We start from the raw sequence: 20954 nt of genomic DNA, 5'->3' as shown, positions 1-20954 counted from the left end.
TAATGACGACCAAATCATGTGATTAAAAACACCATCAGCTGTTCTCAGACTGACTTGAGCTGACGAGCTCCAATCCTCCATCACACCTGAGACAGCTGGTAGTGTGAGATGATGTCTATTGAAGGTTTGAACAGCTGATATGAACTAAACCAGAGATCTGAGGACTCCCTCTAGTGGAGCTCAAGACAAACTGCAGCCTGTGTCCACATGAGGACCTGCTCTTAATAAAGAACTACAGTCTGATGCTGAAGCAGATTACATGAAGGCAGGAGAACAATGAAATCTATCTGATTCAAGTCCTCTGATGTTACTGGGGAGCTTCTCAGTGTGTTTTATAGTTTTTTAAGCTCAGACTTTTATTTTAAAACAATTGTACACAGCTTCTCTTTAAAGTGCAGAATCACAGAGAAGCTCTTTAATCTACAGCTGTTGTCTAATCAGAGGGATTCTCCATCTCAGCTCGAAACTCTTATTTTCCTCCTTCTAATGTATCTGTGAGAAATGTTTCAGACGGAGAAATGCTGCTCAACACTTTGGAGAACAGCAGTGAAGTGCAGAGGGATTAGTTGCTGTGATGGATCACAGACTGTAAAGTGTTTGGAACAGATACACACTGAAATGTTACAGTCACAGACAGGAAGTAACTAAGTACATTTACTCACATTCAAAAGCACAAAAATTAACTTGCCCTGCGTTTCTGTTTCTGGGGGCTGTTTTACCTTTTCACCGCTGAGACAGGAAATATTGTACTTTTTACTCCACTACATCCATCTAACATCTGGATTTGCTATTTGCTAATTCACATTTTGCATTAAACAAGAATTAAGCTCAAATAACTGTTGTTGCATCATCTTAAAGCTAATTTAATTTGACTAACATTACATGCTTTTTGTTCCGGATCTTAAAAATTTCAACATATAAAGGGATGTCATATCATCCATGCTGTTGTCTGATAACATGACCCCCAAAAACCTGATGATGTAAACTTTCCAATCCACAGTGATAGCATGGTGCATTTAATGTTCTCAATAGTTTTAAAAAGCATTCAGATCTAAGGCCAGCTGAAACAGTAACATCAGTATCATTCTATTTTTCTATTGTGACACACAACACTGGACATCAAATGCTGAACAGAAATTCCTACATTTTTTACAGAGCAAATTAAATCAGTAGCGGCAACAGCGAATGTGTCAATAGATATTGGTAAGTCAAATGGGTTAAATTTGATGTTTGAGAGATAAATAAATTCCCATCACCATGTAACTGTACGTGGAAATGAATGTCTTCTCCTGTAGTAGGATAGTGTGATAAAATGTTAAGACTTTCGGTTGAAGGATTCAAGATGTGGATCTCAAATTTTAGCACTGGCACTTTAGCATATTATGCCGAATTTAATGTTGCACAATTTTGAACTATTGCCAACAGCCTCACACGGGGCACCATGTATACTATTCCGTTTGCAACATTGATAGGGAGTATTGGGTTCAATTTGGCTGTCAATAATAATTCATGATTATCAGGGATAAATACTAATTATGATTAATACGACCCAGTTCACATTAGATCACGTTGGGGCACCACCCTTGAAGGGAAAGATAGCCCATTCACTAAATCAGTCTCATAGAAAGTTACTAAACTGTCTGTTTAGTAACAGACTCATCATTCTTTTTGCATGGCATCTCATAGGAAGAACCTTGGCCTTTTCCAAACTCCAGTAGAAGTCGGTAGGGAGAGATGCTGACGATGATTCTTCAGAGAATTATCACACTGCATTTCCATAAGTTCTAAATGCGAACTCTCTACTACTTCTTCTGCATCCATTAGGATAAAGGTTGAGAACAGTTTGATGTACCACCGTGTCTGAAATTCTATGCACTCACTTACTATCTTGATTTGCTTTGGGTTGGTTCTTTTGGTGGCTTCAACATCTCAATTTCTAAATAGAGCATTTTCATCGACTTCCAAAGCTTCCCATCACTGAACGCTGCTCCACCCACCAAGGACTGGACAGGAGTCAGCGTCTGTCCACCTTCATATGAGGGGACTGTGGTGAGAGCTGTGAATCAGCTGGAGGAGACGCTCAGTAAACAGATGAAGAAGCTGCTTGGGCTGAAGAGGGTCCAGCAGTATGCAGTGGATGTGACACATTTTGACGTTCTGAACCTGCAGAGGGACTTCATGTAATCCATCATCTCAGCTGATGACATGACGCCCAAAAAACTACAGATGTTTTCTTACCGACTGCCACAATATGATGCATTTAACTTTCTAAAATTTATTTTTTAAAGGTGTTTAGATCTAAAGCCTCCTGAAACAGCTGCAACATAAGCATCAGCACTTTTACTTTGAGCCAGATTATTTTTGTTGTACTTATCTTGACCTGAAGGAGAGAAAACTAATTAAGTTTGTTTATGTTTTAAAACATTATGATTGAACTGCTGTTAGACTTTAATTTTTTCAATATGTCAATTTATCAATGGGTGGTTGTGTCAGTGTTTTGACAATTATTAACCCACAAAGGTTTAACTATAAGATCAAGACGTGACGAAGGAATTAGAAACATATTGGAGTTAGAAAGACTTGTGTTAGAGTCATTTGAACACGTTTAATACTTGTAGTTTTGAGTTTTGTCAAGTAATATTAAACCATATTTATACATGTCAATAAGAAGATGTGACCTTATTCATGTTCAACAACATCCTTATTTCCTCTTAATAAGCAGTAATTAGGACGCCATTGAGGGAAACTCTTCATAAACTTTCAAGTAGTTGTAGAAAATGATCATGCAGAACAAGGAATTAATAAGTGCTTCATAATGACTAATAAAGAGCCAATATGCAGCTAAAAAGCAACTAGTTATTGGTTAATATGTATCGCCTAATATCAAGTGATACTAAAGAATAAGGAAAAGTAAACACTCATATTGTTCCAAAGCTCTCAAGGTGTTTCCCAATGAGGCAATAAAAGCTCACTTACAGAGCTGCACTTAGAGGAGGAGCAACTCTGAGAGGAGAAAAGCTTCAACGTCACATTTCCAGCAGTAAAAGAGAAAGTTTGTCTGAGTGACAGCAGAGCTGCAGTCCAGACGAGTCTCTCTGTTTCTCTCTGAAGAAAAATTCAGCTGAATCCATCAGGTTTTTCTCAACTGAACAGCAGAATCTCTGCAAACACTGGTGAGTAAACTGACCTACAGACAAAATGACCCGACTGATAATCAGGTCGACGATGAGTTCAAACTAGAATCTGACTTTTTTATATGTGTGTGTCCATATTAAGAATAATATGAAATAATAATGTATCATTGTTGATAAAAACATGTTAATTTGTTCAGAAGTACAAAACGGGTGAAACAAAACCACAGTGACTGAACTCTGACTGGTCAAACTTGTGTTTCCAGACTTGTTATTGAAAAATCAATTTTGATGCTCCAACATGTTGGTCATTGAGATTGTTACACCAAATACTGCACACATAGAAGACAGTAACTAAATCCAACAGCAGCAGAGAAAAAGGTATCTCCGCTCGTCGTGCTAGAGGCTAACTGGCTTAGTTTAGCTGAGACGCCCTTTTGGGTGTCCAAAGTACAGATGACTGACTGTTGTTTTATTGTCTTTAAAGGTATAAAACTTATGTGTAACAACTTATTTAATAACTTTGATAAGTAGTTGAACTTTGGACCCTTTATCTCAGCCTCACTGTTACCGTAGTAACTGTTGCCGCCTGCCTTTATAAAGCAGAACAGCTGATAATATTTACCCTAATAAAAACATAAAACCTGAGCTCTACTCTGACAGGAAGTTCCACTCAGGGCATGTTGTCACCTGAGGTCCGCCAGTGGTCGTGGGAGTTTTTGAGAGAATAGTTTAAGTGTCCTGCAGTCCAGAGCAGCTACCATCTCTTCTTCTGCACATTTAATGTGTCTGATTCTCTGCTCTCTGTATCTTCATCCTCTCTCTCTCTCTCTTTGGACCTCCTCTTCCTCCTCTTCCTGAGAACACTGAACACTTGTTTAAAATTCAACCAAAAATTCAACCAAATCAGTTTATCACACGTTAGAAACCAAAAACTTGTGCAAAATGAGTCTAATTCAACATCAAGTCCACATGAAGGTTCTGGAAATTATAAAAGATTAGCATTTTGTCATTTCGACAATAATTTATTGATGGTCTCAAAATCAGTACTGAAAACGAGGGCTGGGAGCAAGCTGTCCTCCTGCTGCCAATAAAACAACTGAATTCATGATGATTCTCTTCATATTCCAACAATCATTGTTACATTTTAAAACATTAAATATTCTAAATAAATGTATTGATGTTGTTTTTCTTTTCTCTCCATCCTCAGACTGTACACATGTCTGCTGCCAGCTGTCTGCTGACTGGAGATCGGTTTCTGTGCTCCATCTGTCTGGATGTGTTCACTGATCCAGTCACCATACCATGTGGACACAACTTCTGTAAAACCTGCATCACTCAACACTGGGATAAAATGTCCTGTGTCAGTGTCCCAACTGTAAAAAGACTTTCAACACCAGACCTGAACTGGAGGTCAATATGTTCATCTCTGAGATGGCTGCTCAGTTCAGACAGTCAGCTCAACAGAAAGCCAGCAGCAGCAGCTCAGAGCAACAAGTTTCCAAACCAGGAGAAGTTCCCTGTGACGTCTGCACTGGAACCAAACTGAAGGCCCTGAAGTCCTGCCTGGTGTGTCTGGTCTCCTACTGTGAGACTCACCTGGAGCCTCATCTGACAATGTCAGGCCTGAAAAGACATCAGCTGATCAACCCTGTGGAGAAGCTGGAAGGCAGGATGTGTACGAAGCACGATAAAATGCTGGAGCTGTTCTGTAAGACGGACCAGATATGTGTCTGCATGCTCTGCTCTGTTTTAGACCACAAGACACATGATGTTGTTCCTCTGGAAGAAGGATATGAAGGAAAGAAGGCCGAGCTTGGGAAGACAGACGCTGAAATTCAGCAGATGATCCAGAAGAGACGACTGAAGATTGAGGAGATGAAGCGCTCAGTAGAGCTCAGTAAGAAAGATGCAGACAGAGGGATAGCATCTGGTGTTCAGGTCTTCAGCGCTCTGAAGGAGTCTGTTGAGAGAAGCCAGGCTGAGCTCATCTACACCATCAAAGAGAAGCAGAGAAATACAGAGAAACAGGCTGAAGGCTTCATCAAAGAGCTGGAACAGGAAATCACTGAGCTGGAGAAGAGAAGCTCTGAGGTGGAGCAGCTCTCACAGTCTGAAGACCACCTCCACCTCCTCCAAAGCTTCCCATCACTGATCAAGAGGATAAAAGTCTCTGAGGTGAAGAAGCATGAGCCCATGCGTTTCCAAGGCTTCGCATTAGGTAAAACTCATGTTATGAAGCGAGTCTCCCCATCACTGAACGCTGCTCCACCCATCAAAGACTGGACAGGAGTCAGCATCCGTCCACCTTCATATGAGGGGACTGTGAGGAGAGCTGTGAATCAGCTGGAGGAGACGCTCAGTAAACAGATGAAGAAGGCCGAGCTGAAGAGGGTCCAGCAGTATGCAGTGGATGTGACACTCGATCCTGATACAGCACATCCTGATCTCATCCTGTCTGATGATGGGAAACAAGTTAAACATGGTGATGTGAAGAAGAATCTCCCAGACAACCCAGAGAGGTTTGATACTTCTGTTGATGTCTTAGCAAAGCAGAGTTTCTCTTTAGGAAGATTTTATTATGAGGTTCAAGTTAAAGGGAAAAATAAGTGGGATTTAGGAGTGGCCAGAGAGTCTATCAACAGGAAGGGAGACATCACAGCGTCTCCTCAGAATGGTTATTGGACGATATGGTTGAGGAATAAAAATGAGTACAAAGCTTGTGCTCGCCCGGCAGTCAATCTGTCTCTGAAGCGTCGGCCTGAGAAGGTGGGGGTGTTTGTGGATTATGAGGAGGGTCTGGTCTCCTTTTATGACGTTGATGCTGCAGCTCTTATCTACTCCTTTACTGACTGCTGCTTCACTCAGAAACTCTACCCATACTTCAGTCCAAGTCCTAATGATGGTGGTAGAAACTCTGCACCTCTGATCATCTCTCCTGTCAATCACACTGAGTAGAACAAACATTTGATTTTCTACAGAAAGATTCACATCATTTAATGTAATAAATGTACATTCATTGGTGATGTGTGATGTATACATTGTTGTTTTCAGATTCTGATCAATGTGTTTTTATTGTTACTATAAATGTATTTCCTTGTCTCATTGATACCTACATCATACCAGTTTTACAACGTTGATTGATATTATCTAATGTAGACTCATTCATTCTAATAACTGCATGACTAATAGATTATCAGAAAACAGTGTACTCAGAATAATGAAGCAATTGCATTTTGAATTTTAACCATTTTATTGTCTGATCATTATAAATATTAGAAGAGCTGCATCCTGACAAAACATTTATGAAAGAGCAAAAAGTTATTTGATTTTGTTTTTCATAATGAATAAAACAGAAAAAGCAAAACAACATTTTCTTGTGTCTGACTGATTATTTAGTTTGTTATTGATATCAACAGCTGATGTTCCTCATGACAACCAAATCATGTGATTAAAACACCATCAGCTGTTCTCAGACTGACTTGAGCTGACGAGCTCCAATCCTCCATCACACCTGAGACAGCTGGTAGTGTGAGATGATGTCGTGTTATTGAAGGTTTGAACAGCTGATATGAACTAAACCAGTGAAGTCTGACTTTAGCTCCATCCTGAGTGCAAAAATGAGACAGTTCACTGTTGTGGGTGTGTTTTTGAATGTAGGGTTGCAACTAAAGATTATTTTCATTGTTAATTATTCTTTGGATTCATCAATCTGTTAGTTGTCCAATCTATAAAATGTTAAAATAGTTTTCCTCAAAGCGCAAGTTGACCTCCTGAAATGTCTTGTTTTGCCCACAACCCAAATATATTCATTTAACTGTCACCGAGAGGTAAAGAAAGGAGCAAATATTCACATTTAAGAAGCTGGAATAATATTTTTTGTAGTTTTTGTCTTTAAAAGACTCTTATTGATTATCAAAATAGTTTGGGATTAATTTAATAGGGGTGTAGAAGTTGTGGTTTAATCACTGTAGCTTCATTGTAGTGGCTGAACAAGAAAATAGCATTCAAGGAAATCCACAAAAGAAAGAACAAGCAGGCTAATGTTGTGCTGAGAGTTCATCCTGGAAATACTTCATTTGAACTCAAGACTTTACAAGTGGGTGTAAACTTTTAATGATGACTAAATAGTGAATATAATCTTTTTTGTTTCTTTTTTTTTTTTTTTTACAAATTAATTTGAACTTTTTTTTTCTGCAGTCAAACAAACTAGATTTCTTCTCACTGTAGCTGAGCTGAGGTCAAAACCTACAGACTCCATCACTCATTCCAGCTCTCATGATCACTGACGTCATATAAAGGCGACGTCCATTTGGCATGCACTGGTACTGCGCGTGCGCAATGTCAGGAGTCCTTGGCTGGTCGGCCTGCTGTAGGTTACAGAGCTTGTGAGGGGACACAGACAAAATGCAGAGCTGGACTCAGTTATATTGCTCTCTGGCCACGGTAAGAGCGGATTTTATTAACCTGATAACCACAACGTGTTGCCCGGAACCGTCTTTAGTGGTCTCACCTGCTGTTGGCCCCGTGGTAACTGGTATTTTCCTGCAGGAGGCCCGGACCTGGCTAGTCCTGAGATGACAGCTAACAGTTACACTGCGCATAGTGTCACATGATTGTTTATTCTGTGACACATTTTAATTATTATCTTTATGTTTTGTGCATGTTTTTGGTCCCCCAAAATAATGTGGCGCATTTAATTGGACTGTTGTTGCACATGCGTACATGCACCCACATCCCTGACAACTTGAGAAATGTACTTTATTTACAGTCCTTAACATCTTTGCCCAGTGCCCTTGAGCAAGACATTGAACCCCAAACCTGCTGTAAGGGCTCTGACATCCTTTTAAAGAAATGCATTTGGTTCAAATCTAAGAAAAGCAACGTGAAAAATACTAATCTAAGTCTCCACTTTCCTGACAGTGGCTCCATCCTGAGTGCAACAGTGTTTTAAGTTACTGTGGTTTTTATGCAGCAACAACAATATATAACAATTATTTTCACGGTCGATTATTCTGTTGATTATTTTCTTGATCAACAGATTAGTTGTGTGAATCACAGAATGTCAGAAAATGGTGTCCCTCAGCTTTAATGTCTTGTTTTGCCTACAACCTCTAAGATATTAATTTAATGGTCATAGAGGAGTAAGAGGAAATATGCACATTTTAAAAGATGGAATCTTAAGTGTTTTTTGTTCTTTAATTGTTGTAGTTTCACTTGAGCGGCTAAACAAGGAAGGAACAAGTAAATTATATTCAAGGAATTCACATAACTAAGAAGAAGCAAGCTATTGTTGAGCCGAGAGTTCCCCAGGAAACACTTTAAACATCCAATAACAAAGATTTGTTTATTTAAAGTGGCAATGGTTTCATTGCAAGTCTCCGAAATCATTAAAATGTGTGTCAAACAGTCGGCAAACCACCGACAGACAAACTGTTGTTAAATCGTTGTAATGTCTGACTGTTCTGTTCTGTTTTTCTACCTTGGAGTAACATCAAGGTATTTGTCTGACTGCCTGGTTCGGTTCTTGTGTGACTGCCTGGTTCGGTTCTTGTCTGACTGCGTTTGCTTTCCCTCACAGCGGAGCCACCACCTTCCCTGCAAGCTGCATGGAGCTGCAGCTCTGTCGGTCAGAACCTACGCTGACAAAGCAGCAAGTGAGTGAACTGTAAATCTTATTGTCCCTCCTCATTAATTACAGGCTCCCTCGTTGAACTTCAGTCTCGTTTCCATATGAAGCAGACATTGTACCTCATGTCAGAACTAATCATTAGTTCAGATCGCACAAACGAGGGACGTAAGAGAACTTGTGCCAGTTACAATTTTTGTCAAACACAACTCCTGTCATTCTGTCTTCTCATGCAGATGTTCTGCTTTTCTTCACAAACTCTTTTATCAACGCATTTAGCTGATAAGACTTATTTAATTATTACATATCACCCTGCTGTAATTTAAATGGATTTGGAGTCTGAATAAGAAGCAAAACTCAGAATAGTAAAACTTATTGCAAACTGAACACTGTTCACCAACATTAACTGTAAAAGTCAGAGGTGGGGGACTCCAGTCACATGACTTGACTCGAGTCGGACTCGAGTCGCAAATTTGAGGACTTGAGACTTACTTGACTAACACCGATGAAAAACTCGACTTGACTTTGACTTGGCATTAATAACTTGAGACTTGACTTAGATTTGACACAGATGACTCGTAAGTCTTGGCTTTTCTTTCTTTCTTTTTTTGGCGCATATTGAGATGTTAGTTTCGTTTTTGATACTTTGCCCTCTGCCACTGTATGACGCGCTGCGTGCCAGAGAGGCACTGTGGCCGACAGGATCAGAGGAGGAGAGGCAGCATGAAGGGAGCTCCGAAAATCATCACATTTGGATTCAAAGATTTTTTCATGTCTGGGTGATTTTGGCCGCCGTCTTGGTTAGAGCGTGTGTGTTTCAGATATAGCGTCTTCAGTGCGCACAGACATTATTTTAAATGTAGGCGCGCATTTACGCGCTCACAGCCCAACACGACACCGTACCAGCACACATTCAGTTTGACGCACTTGTTTTTTCGTTCACATCCGCGACGGACCTGTTTCTCCCTCTGCCTCCGAGATGTAGAATGTGTTTTATAGAAGAGAAACACACAACACACATTTCAGGACAGAACAGACATGTCCTGTGATTTTCAGCCTCCTTTTATAGAGTGGGAGGGGAACAATACCTGAGAGTAATATCCTCAGCTGTCAGGATGTGCAGTATGCTGCAGTCCCAGGGTTGATATTAATCTAATCTTATTCTTGTATTTATGGGTTTGAAAAACAATTCTAAAATTGATCAACTATGCACATACATCATATTATTGACTAACCACCCTCTTCTGTTTACTGTGTCTACAGATATGAAGAATACATTCATACAAACTTCATGTGACTTGTTTGACCTTAGCAATGACTTGACTTGACCTGCTTGATTTTCATCAATAGTAACTTTGGGCTTGCTTGAGACTTGAAGGTTAAGACTTGTGACTTGCTTATGACTTGCATGTATGTGACTTACTCCCACCTCTGGTAAAAGTACATCACACGTTGTCTGTTTTAACACCAGCAACACCATTTTAATCTTAACGTATTCTGGGTGTTTTCATTTATTTATTTATATTTTGTGATTATTAGAATCTGCAGGATTTACTTTTCTGTCTGATTACTAGGGATGCACCGATGCATCGGCTGAACATCGGTATCGGCCGATGTTTGCCTCGTTTACTGCTATCATAAGATGATTATATCTTGATTTGTGGCATGAACGCTGTGCTCATGGAGAAACTCTTTTTTCCCTCTTTTTTTTTTTTTTGAAATGTAATAGTCTGCCGAGACGGAAGAGGGCACCCGCGCACTTTCCTCAGTAGAGTAAACTAAGAAGATGGCGGTCGTGTGGGAATACTTTACAGCCTTGGAAAAAGATCAGCGTTATGCAGTTTGCAATACGTGTTCCATTGAGATTTCAAGAGGGGGGACTGCTAGAAAGTCATTTAACACAACAAATCTCATTGGACATTTGAAAAGCAGGCACGAGGCGGTGTACAGGGATTACCTGCATGCTGACCAAAAACGGAAAAATGAAGCTGCCAAGAAAGCACAAACCACCCCCGGTAAGACTCAGACTTCAATTGACACGGCGTTTGAGAGAGCCAAACAGCTGCCTCCAGACAGCGCCAAAGCAAAACAAATAACGAACAAGGTGATGGAGTTCATCGCTTTAGATGACCAGCCTTTCTCTGTAGTGGAGGACGTGGGGTTTCGGAGTCTGATGAAGTTTATGGAGCCACGCTACACGCTGCCGAGCCACAGAAACATACAAGTTATATGTTTCTGTGGCACAAAAAAGGAATAAATAACAAAAAGAAAGAACAGCTGATATGAACTGTACCAGAGAGCTGAGGACGCCCTCTAGTGGAGCCAAGTCCAAAAATCTTGGCTCAGTTTCTTGTCAAGAAGAGAATTTATATTTCGACAAAATCCTTTGTACGTTGTAACAAGATATTCTTCATGTTTTTGTGACATCTGTGTTCATTGTTAGTGGAAAGGAATCCAATCTGTTTGTACAAGAAAGTTTTTAGTTTTTACAGCATTTCATATCACAAAAGTCATTGTTACATTAAACTAACATATCTCAATAACTTCTGCTCTTTCACATTGTTGTTGTTTTTATGTTGACTCCAGGACGACTCATGACCACTTTGTAAAGATAATGAGGATTCAAATAAAGAATGAGAATTGTTGGACTTGTAATTACAATGATTAATTTCATTGGTCTAATAAGAATAACTGCAAAATATTTTTCTGAAGAAAACAAATTCTAAACCAAAGCAAGGATTAAATAAAGAACAAGGTATTTTAGCTTCATAACTACATTTTCATAAATGACCATGTCTCTGTGTCCCTCTCTTATTAAATACTTTCCTACGTTTTTATCACAAAATTTTGCATTTAGCAAAATAACACATATGACAACATCTGTGTGATATAACATGTTTGTAGCCACAGCTGTGCCAGTGAAGCCCTCTGTGTCTTGATCCAAAATAAATACTGAACAGAAAGTACATCAGTAATCAGGTCAAACCTGAAAGGCAACAAAACTTCACCTGCAAAGTGAGAGAGGTGGAGCAGAGCTGGAAAAGCACAACAGTTTTTTTTCCACATTTATTAAATGAAAGTAAAGTTTCATAGGAGAGAACACAGACCGCAGTCCAGAAGCATCTCTCAGTATCCATAAAACACTTGAGTATTTATCCTAAAATAAAAGTGTAACCCAAGAGAAGGGGCCCAGTGGTGCTGATGACAGAGAGGCACTAAACTGAATGCACATTGAAGCTCACCGTCACAGTCACGTCAGTTAGTGTATCTGGACTTGTGTGTTGCTGTGCTGTCCGGAGGTGGTGATGGAGGGTGGGAGATGTCCAAGTCTTGTCATTTACTTTAACATCTGCAGTCTGGTATGACGACAGCTGCAGCCGGGTCACTGACGATCACTGAAACACACAATGAATACACAGACACACACGAATGAAACAAAAGCAAACGACAGCTCTAATATATGAGAAACACCCTGCAGCATGTCCACGTTCACATGTTGTATGTTTGCTAGTCTTGTGATGTGATTGCTCGAGGCCATGATGAAGGTTGTCATTATGACACCCTGAGAATGTATCCCGTCAATGTTGTGCACTGCCTCACACGGGGCACCATTGTGTTGTGGATACTGAGTTCAGTTCAGAGTCCATTTTGAAATCCACAATGAATGACTTCATCTGTGAGTCCCAACATCCCCCCTTTGGTCTCAGGATGTCGCTTGACGTGGGATCCTGAGAGCACAAATCCACATGTATAATCCATAGTTTGAAGGAGTTCATCCATCAGTTCATTACAGTGTTTATTGATTGCTTTGATGCAGCAGTCAACTCAAACTCCACATTTTCAAAACAGCTAGCACACAGGCTGAAACTAGAGATGCACCGATCGATCGGCAACCGATCGCAATCGGCCGATAATGCCCCTATCGGTTTTGATCGGAGTTCTCAAAATAGATCACATCAGGCCGATCAGATGACGTTTACAGTTTTTATTGATTGCTTTGATGCAACAGTCAACTCAAACTCCACATTTTCAAAACAGTTAACACACAGGCCGAAACAGTGGCACTCATGGTCGAAATTACTAATTTTGTTTGCAAAAGGCTCTAACCGTGCCAAAACATTTAGAATATGCAACAAAAGCTAATTTTGCCTTCAAACAACACAACTTGCAAACAAGTGTATGAGCTCTTCCAATCAACCATTACACAGTGGACAACAAAATACAAAATACAGCACTCAGTGTGAATCGGTGCACCATTGCTTGTCACTGTAGCCTATTACTGTCGCAGCTTTCATGCCAGTGCCATTTGTTGTCAAATTTGCCTTCTTGCAAAGAATTGAATCCAGAATCAGAAATGCTTTGATGCATTTTTTGATTCCATTGATTCTTTTTTTCGAACTGTGGCTGAAAACTGAAATACTGTAAATATTACACAAAATACATGGAAACCAAAATAAAATCTATTAGAGTATAAGAAAATAAGAAAGCTGGTAGTCTGATAGTTCACAAAACATTTCTGCAGCTTCACAGCAAGCATTTTCCTGAACAACTGATCTGTTTTACAGTTTTTATTGATTGTTTTGATGCAGCAGTCAACTCAAACTCCACATTTTCAAAACAGTTAACACACAGGCTGAAACAGCGGCACTCATGGTCAAAATGATTCATTTTGTTTGCAAAAGGCTCTAACCGTGCCAAAACATTTAAAATATGCAACAAAAGCCAATTTTGCCTTCAAACAACACAACTTGCAAACAAGTGTATGAGCTCTTCCAATCAACCATTACACAGTGGACAACAAAATACAAAATACAGCACTCAGTGCGAATCGGTGCACCATTGCTTGTCATTGTAGCCTATTACTGTCGCAGCTTTCATGCCAGTGCCATTTGTTGTCAAATTTACCTTATTGCAAAGAATTGGATCCAGACTCAGAAATGCTTTGATGCAAATTTTATTGATTCCATTGATTCTTTTGTTCAAACTGTGGCAGAACACTGAAATACTGTATATTACACAAAATACATGTATACCAAAATAAAATCTATTAGAGTATAAGAAATTAAGAAAATAAAATAAAATCTATTACAATAAAGTATCAAAATCTATTACTGTAGAGTATAAGAAATAGCCACTATTGATACTCAGTCTCTTCTGTCTTGACGATGGGGCCACATGGCCTCATCCACATCACATTCATTATCCTCCCTTGCAATGAACCAAGGGAAAAATCTTCATGCATGCCATCCAACCTTGACATTCCTCTGCACCTATTTCTCACTCTCATCTGCCTTAGACCTCTTCAATCCATGTTGGCAAAGAACAACACAGCCGCTGCACTTTTTAAGGCCTGTAGACTGATTGCTCCTTGAAGATTTGTGTTTAGGAGTGTCAATCAGGTGCTTTAGTGATTTCATACTGATGTAGGTAGTTTCTAATAGTTAGGAACAGATGGTTTCTGTTTGGTTACCATGGCTAAAACAATGGAGTTTGGACTGCTTGAATGACATCCGTGTTAACTGTTCTGCAAAAGGGTGGGGAAAATGTGTCAATTCAATGAGAAAGGGTTAACACATTTGCAAGAGGTGTCTTGGGCTCTGATGAGACAGTGATGATGAAAACCGAGTTGATCCCAGTTTGTTTAAGCAGGTCAAAGCAATCAATAAAAACTGTAATATTGGTAACATCTGGGCATTGGCTAACTCTCTGTCTTGGCTGAGCAAGAATCATGAACAGAACATCAAGAACAGAAGTTACACTAAGAAAAAGAAAATCCAGATAAACCCTATGATTAAGACACTGAATTCACTAAAAACCTGTGTTCCTCAGTTAATCTCTGGGTAAGTGAGAACAGGAAAGTTAGTGGTGTCAGTTTGTTAGAGTGAGATGCAGAGAGTGGCACCTACAATGATATAGTCATTTCTGGAGTGTCCAAGAGTGTTTTTGTTCACTGGTTGGATTTCAATGCTGGTTACTTCCAGTGGTAGTCAGACTTATTTTGGAAGACTTATAATTTGGTTCTTCAAGCTAGTTTTTCTGCAGAAGGGTGCCACAAATGGGAAAGTCCAAATGACTGTATCATGGTTTTGTTGACAGTGTGGTAATGTTGTAAAACAGTGTTGGACGAGGACATGTGTGTGTCTTGTTCTGTGAGGTCAGAATGCAGTGTCCTAAGATAAGGTTTACAACAGTTAATTCACACAAAACAGGAAATACAACAAAGGAGCTAGTTGAAGTGTATTTACAAAGTTGGACTGTGATGTCTGTGTCCAATCAGAATTCAGTCTCAATAGCATGGTTTTTGGCTATTACTAAATTCAGAATAATTTAGTTTGCTGACAGTTGCTAACAAATCCAAGGTTGCCTGTTGATACTGTAAGGAGGTAAGTTACTTACTGTTGATGGTCAGTACAGGGATGGATCGAGTTCTTAGTAACCAGAAGCTAACTCTGCGGCTCTTGGAGTTTATGTTTTGCTTAAACTGTGGCTCAGGGCTGTAACACTCTGAGTAGCTGGATACAGAAAGGAATTCTGAGGTGCTGTCATTATCCAAGGAATTATGGCTGTGCACTGAACTGTGGTCAGATACGCTGTGGTCATCAGAGCAGTATGCTGGCTGGTCATAATTCTGGGCCAAGGTTTCTGCATATGGCCTTCTACAACTCCTTTTGTCTGCATGCCTATTGCAATGCAGTTGGTGGACATGGCGGTTATGTTTGGTGTCCATATGCAGCTTATTGTCGCCCCCCTTAGGTCTGTTGGGAGAGTGACGTTTTGAGGCAGCAGATTTCTGAGATACTGCTTTGTCTGAGCAGGCTCAGGTGTCTAACCAATGGATTTGGAAGTGACAACAGTTCCCCAAACCACCTGTGTCACCTTCCTTATCTCATTCAGTGGGAGGTTTTCTTGACACGTCCTAATTACAACATGAAAATATGCATGGCTCAAACAAATGTAATATCTCTGGGATGCTAACAATGGGAATGTTTAACTTGGATGGCTGCAACCATTGCTGTGGCTTCATCAGCAGAAGAACAACATTTTTCTTTCAATGCCTGACAAAGTTCTCTGTAGTCATTTCTGACACTGGGAGATTGTGATTGTATGAACTTGCATACAGCTTTAGAGCTGGTCTTCTACACAACTTTCAATTTTTACAACTTTCTCCCTCTGGGCTGCATGGGGCAAGTCAATTAGACTCAAGTAAATTAAGGTAATCCTCAACGTGGTCATGAACTTCATGGAGAAGACTAGAATTATGCGCTCTACGGAGATCTAACTCCTGTTCTAGGGTTGTTTTGCTCTGAACAGCAAGGCTGGTTTGCCTGTGGAAGATCAGAAGCAAACATCTTAACAACTGGCTTGTGGATCCCGTCTGCGCATCACACTTGTCCTTAAGTAGGGACTCAATCTCTTCATTGCACTGACATTTAACCTGCTAATGAATTCAGGGCAGCCAGGTTTTACACTCTGTGCCAGGGAAGAAATAAATCACTCTACACAGGGGATCTCCATTGTTAAACAAGTTTTCCAACAACGATCTCTGTGACTGGCTATGGTGTTGCTTTGGCAGACACTCTGGAGTGTAGCTTCGGGGGAGAACACTAGCCTAACCAAATTATGTTGTAGCCTACTCTATAGGGAGTAGCTTCCTGTTTGGGAGGGGTGGCTATGGCACAATCTAATAGCTCTGGGCATACAGATTGGAGCCAATAAAGATAAACACAGTTTACAAGCATAACTTTGTTTACCAAACCTTAAACATGTACTAACTGGAATGCAGGGTAGTAACAATCACAGAATTGCCTCTTAAAGTTGACTGAGGCTGAATCACGTGGTAGTAACAGCACAAGTACAAAACTTCTGTTTAACAGGGCTTGTAGCACGCTGTGGGTCTATCTCTGGCTCTGCTTCTTAATCAGGCTGAAATGCAAGGCAGTAACAGCCAAGCAGGAGCTTGGTTCGCATTGCCGGCAGTAAGTCAGACCTGTTCCCAGTGCATGTTGGACTCCGGCAGGGCTGCCCTTTGTCACCGGTTCTGTTCGTTATTTTTATGGACAGAATTTCTAGGCGCAGCCACGGGCCAGAGGGGGTCTGGTTCGGGAGCCACTGGATCTCATCTCTGCTTTTCGCAGATGATGTTGTCTTGTTGGCTCCTTCGAGCCAGGACCTCCAGCATGTCCTGTGGCGGTTTGCAGCTGAGTGTGAAGCAGCTGGGATAAGAATCAGCACCTCCATTTCTGAAGCCATGGTTCTCGACCGGAAAAAGGTGGCTTGCTCCCTCCGGGTTGGGGGAGAACTCCTGCCTCAAGTGGAGGAGTTTGAGTATCTTGGGGTCTTGTTCACGAGTGAGGGAAGGATGGAGTGCGAGATTGACAGCCGGATCGGTGCAGCGGGAAGTCTGAGTGTCCCTGCTCAGACAGCTGCCCCCGCGACCTGGCCCCAGATAAGCGGAAGAAGGTGGATGGATGGTTATGAATTTGATTGATAAATAAATTATCATCACACTGCAATTGTTTAAGAGAACAAATCAATATCTACTCCTGTAGAAGACTAGTAGGGTTAAATGACTTTTGGCTGAAGGGTTCAAGATGTGAATCTCAAATTTTAGCACTGTCCAAATTATGCTGAAATTAATATTGCACATTTATGAATGATTGCCAACAGTACACTGCCTCACACGGGGCACCATTATGTAATGTTCATGGTGCATTAGTATTAGGTTAAATTTGGCTATCAATAGTAATTAATGATTATCAGGGATAATCGTTAATTATGATAAATGATACGATCCAGTTTACATTAGATCACCTCAGGGCAACACCCTTAAGAAGGGAAAAAATAACAAATCAGTTATCACCAGATCAGTCTCACAAAAAGGCACTAAACTGTTTATAACTTTGATTAACAATTAACTTAATAACTACAACCAAATTTGCCATAACAGCTAGTAATGGTTGAAGGATCTGGAGTTCTTGACAGTGTAGAGGATCTAGAGTGGGAGCGGAAGAACAAGGACCTAGGTGTGAAGAATGAGGAATTCTGGGATACTGAGTTGTAATTCAGAGTCCATTTTGAAATCCACAATTAATGATTTCATCTGTGGGTCCCAACATTAATTTTGTCCTATGTGTCAAAAGTTAGGAACTAAACACTGAGTGGATGTTGGGATTGTTGTTGGCTTGAGGAGAGGCTGTAAAGAGAGTTGTAGCCTGGTGTAGTATTTTGTTGCACGTCTTGACCTGACCTCTGTTGTACAAGAAAAAATGTGAATGACATGAAGTCAAAAGCCTCCTGTTAATGGCCTTCAGTATGTTGTATGAGAATAGATCTTGTGCCGAAATATGTCAGTAATTAAGTCGAACCAGAAGGCAACAAAACCTCACCTGCAGGGCAGAAAGAGGCGAGGCAACACTGGAAAAACACAACAGCTTTAAAACCACATTCAGCAAATGAAACTAAACATTCGTCGGACAAACAGCCGTCAAGACTCGTCTCTCTGTTTCTCTCGAAGGACAACTTAAGTTGACTCAATCAGGCCTTTTATCAGCAACACAGCTGAATCTCTGACAAACTCTGGTGAGTACACCTGATAATATCTACTGTATTTTAACAACTTTTAACACAAAATTTAAACTCTGCTCCAACAGGAGGTTCTGTTGTTTTTATTATCAGGCTTCAAATGAAACTTCTGCTTCAGTACAAAGTAACTAAATAATTCACAGTTTCATTGACCTAGCTTCATATTTTATGACTAAACAACACATCACTTTCAGTTTTCATCTTCAGACTGTAAACATGTCTGCTGCCAGCTGTCTGCTGACTGAAGATCAGTTTCTGTGCTCCATCTGTCTGGATGTGTTCACTGATCCAGTCTCCATACCATGTGGACACAACTTCTGTAAAACCTGCATCACTAAACACTGGGATATTGATAGTTATGTCTGTACAAGTGTCCCAACTGTCAAGATATTTTATACATGAGACCGAAGCTGCAGGTCAACACGTTCATCTCTGAGATGGCTGCTCAGTTCAGACAGTCAGCTCAACAGAAAGCCAGCAGCAGCAGCTCAGAGCAACAAGTTTCCAAACCAGGAGAAGTTCCCTGTGACGTCTGCACTGGAACCAAACTGAAGGCCCTGAAGTCCTGCCTGGTGTGTCTGGTCTCCTACTGTGAGACTCACCTGGAGCCTCATCTGACAATGTCAGGCCTGAAAAGACATCAGCTGATTGACCCTGTGGAGAACCTGGAAGACAGGATGTGTACCAAGCACGATAAACTGCTGGAGCTGTTCTGTGAGACCGAACAGATGTGTGTCTGCATGCTGTGCAGCATTTTAGACCACAAGACGCATGATGTTGTTCATCTGAAAGAAGAATATGAAGGAAAGAAGGCCGAGCTGGGGAAGAGAGATGCTGAAATTCAGCAGATGATCCAGAAGAGACGACTGAAGATTCAGGAGATGAAGTGCTCAGTGGAGTTCAGTAAGAAAGATGCAGACAGAGAGATAGCAGCTGGTGTTCAGGTCTTCAGCGCTCTGAAGGAGTCTGTTGAGAGAAGCCAGGCCGAGCTCATCGACACCATCAAAGAGAAGCAGAGAGAGACAGAGAAACAGGCTGAAGGCTTCATCAAAGAGCTGGAACAGGAAATCTCTGAGCTGGAGAAGAGAAGCTCTGAGGTGGAGCAGCTCTCACAGTCTGAAGACCACCTCCACCTCCTCCAAAGCTCCCCATCACTGAACGCTGCTCCAACCACCAAGAACTGGACAGGAGTCAGTGTCCGTCCACCTTCATATGAGGGGACTGTGGTGAGAGCTGTGAATCAGCTGGAGGAGACGCTCAGTAAACAGATGAAGGAGGCCGAGCTGAAGAGGGTCCAGCAGTATGCAGTGGATGTGACACTCGATCCTGATACAGCACATCCCTGGCTCATCCTGTCTGATGATGGAAAACAAGTTAACTGTGGTGATGTAAGGAAGAATCTTCCAGACAACCCAGAGAGATTTGATAAATGTCCCTGTGTCTTAGCAAAGCAGAGTTTCTCTTCAGGAAGATTTTATTATGAGGTTCAAGTTAAAGAGAAGACTGACTGGGATTTAGGAGTGGCCAGAGAGTCGATCAACAGGAAGGGAGAAATCACAGCATCTCCTCAGAATGGTTACTGGAAGATATGGTTGAGGAATAAAAATGAGTACAGAGCTGGTGCTGGCCCTACAGTCTGTCTCTCTCTGAAATGTCGGCCTGAGAAGGTGGGGGTGTTTGTGGATTATGAGGAGGGTCTGGTCTCCTTTTATGACGTTGGTGCTGCAGCTCTTATCTACTCCTTTACTGGCTGCTGCTTCACTCAGAAACTCTGCCCATACTTCTGTCCATGTAGTAATGCTGGTGGTAAAAACTCTGCTCCTCTGATCATCTCTCCTGTCAATCACACTGAGTAGAACAAACATTTGATTTTCAAAAGAAAGATTCAAATCATTTGATGTAATTAATGTATTTGTTCTGATGTTTGTTTGTTTCAGATTGTGATCAGTGTGTTTTCATGTGTCACTTTGATATTTACTACAACAATACACCAGCATGTATTCATATTATCTAATGTAGTCTCATTTATTCCAATAACTGCATGACCTGCCTTCAACACTGTTAAATCATCAGGAAACAATGTACTCAGATATATGAATGTTGATTTCTGTCTGATCCTTGTAAATATAAGAGCTGCATCCTGACAAAACATTTATAAATGAGCAAAAAGTAATTTGTTTTGTTTTTCTCCATGAATAAAACAGAGAAAAAAAAAACATTTTATTGTGTCTGATTCATTATTTAATTTGTTATTGATATCAACAGCTGATATTTCTAGTGATTAAAAACACCATCAGCTGTTCTCTAACTGACTTGAGCTGACGAGCTCCAATCCTCCATCACACCTGAGACAGCTGGTAGTGTGAGATGATGTCGTGTTATTGAAGGTTTGAACAGCTGATATGAACTAAACCAGTGAAGTCTGACTTTAGCTCCATCCTGAGTGCAAAAATAATAAAGTTCACTGTCATGGGTGTGTTTTTGAATGTAGGGCTGCAACTAAAGATTATTTTCATTGTTAATTATTCTTCGGATCAGTGGCGGTTGTAGACCAGTTTTAATAGGGGGGGCCAGGTTGGGGCCGGCTTTTTTTGTTAGGGGGCACATACAAC

At 40.7% G+C, this 20954-nt stretch overlaps 1 long non-coding RNA gene and 2 pseudogenes across 1 annotated transcript; all 3 read left to right on the top strand.

Moving 5' to 3' along the window:
* The first annotated feature begins 4350 nt into the window (after window positions 1-4350).
* LOC115586505 (E3 ubiquitin-protein ligase TRIM21-like) lies at window positions 4351-6503 on the top strand (annotated as a pseudogene).
* A 935-nt stretch (window positions 6504-7438) lies between these two features.
* On the top strand, window positions 7439-11503 carry LOC115586512 (uncharacterized). Its single transcript, XR_003984887.1, has 3 exons — window positions 7439-7577; window positions 8713-8788; window positions 10490-11503. It is a non-coding gene; the product is annotated as an uncharacterized LOC115586512 (long non-coding RNA).
* Window positions 11504-18177: 6674 nt separating this feature from the next.
* LOC115586549 (E3 ubiquitin/ISG15 ligase TRIM25-like) lies at window positions 18178-20748 on the top strand (annotated as a pseudogene).
* Window positions 20749-20954: the final 206 nt, after the last annotated feature.

The sequence above is a fragment of the Sparus aurata genome, chromosome 8 (genome assembly GCF_900880675.1).
Source record: "Sparus aurata chromosome 8, fSpaAur1.1, whole genome shotgun sequence".
NCBI classification, from domain to species: domain Eukaryota; kingdom Metazoa; phylum Chordata; class Actinopteri; order Spariformes; family Sparidae; genus Sparus; species Sparus aurata.
This window is presented reverse-complemented; position numbering and strand designations above follow the sequence as displayed.